A 1,346-nucleotide genomic window follows, 5' to 3' on the forward strand; every position below is an offset into this window, starting at 1 on the left:
CTTCCTTCCTTCCTTCCTTCCTTCCTTCCTTCCTTCCTTCCTTCCTTCTTTCCTTCCTTCCTTCTCTCCTTCCTTCCTTCCTTTCCTCTCTCCCTCCTTCTTCCTTTCTCTCTTTCTCTATCTCTCTACAAATATTCCCTAGTACTTACTCTGTGCCAAGCTCTGGGCTGGCCTGGTTGTGAACAAGATGGATACAGCTCTGCCCCCAGAGAGCTTACAGTCTAGCAGGGGATTCAGATGTTAAATGACAGTCATTTAACTACAATTGTAGTGAATGCTATAAAGGAGAAACACACAGGGCTAGGAGAAAGAAATTTGGCCTGGTCTGGGGTATCCAGAAGAGCTTCCTGGAGGAAGTGGCTTTTGAGCTAAACTTGGGAACAGGTGGAGGTCTCCACTGGTTGTGAAGTTCAATAAGGTGGGTGTTCCTGCTGCAAAAACAGTATAAAGGAGAGGCCAGAGGGAAGGGATACCGTGCCTTCTAGAACAAGACAGAGGGCTAGCATGTGTGGAGGAAACAAGGCACTTGGGAGAGCTGCTCAACACCAGGCTTGGGGGCAGGCAGGGGCCAGATCACATAGGACCTAAAGGCCACACTAAGGCTATTGGTCTTAATTCCAGAGCAATGGGACTTACATAGTTTCAGGGCTGCACACCGATTGGAAGTGGGAGCTCTCACCAGGAGGTGGCACTTAGAGGTTTTGCTTATAATTTCCAACTGGATAAAACACTGTCTATTTCTTGCAGTCACAGAGCAGAGTGTGGCAAGCTCATGGACTGGGTGCTGGGTGCACTGTGCTTTTATCTACTTTCCCTGGACTCCACCTCTGGCTAGCTGATCTATAGTCCCTGCTGGTCCCTCATCCTACTCAGCTGAACTCCCTGACGGGCCCCACCTGCCCAGCTCCAGCCTGCTGTTTTCTGTCTCCCCCATGTCCACCCCATATCCTTGGACCTCACTAGGAGGTTTGGAGATGGGACTCCTCTCCCCGAAGCTCTGCACCGCTTTGTTGGGGCAGGAGTCAAGTTCCTCTAACATGACCTCTGTGTCCCCTCCCTTCACCCGCTAGAACCTCGAGGAACTGATGTTCTTAAGCCTCTTTTTGTTCCAGACACTCCTCCTGCGAGAATCATCAATCTGTGAGTCAGAGGACTCTCAAAGGCTATCTAGTCCAGCTGTTTCTAGAAATCCTCCAAAGGCATTCCTGCCAAGGGGCCACCCAACCTCTGAATGCCTCCACTCCCGGGAGCTTGCTGCCTGCTCTACTTGTAGCCTGGGCTTGGATCCAAAGCTTTTGAACAGGAGAGGGGACAGTGCCCCTCCACGTGTCTGTCTAGAAGTTATT

The sequence above is a fragment of the Piliocolobus tephrosceles genome, chromosome 16, assembly GCF_002776525.5.
Source record: "Piliocolobus tephrosceles isolate RC106 chromosome 16, ASM277652v3, whole genome shotgun sequence".
NCBI lineage: Eukaryota > Metazoa > Chordata > Mammalia > Primates > Cercopithecidae > Piliocolobus > Piliocolobus tephrosceles.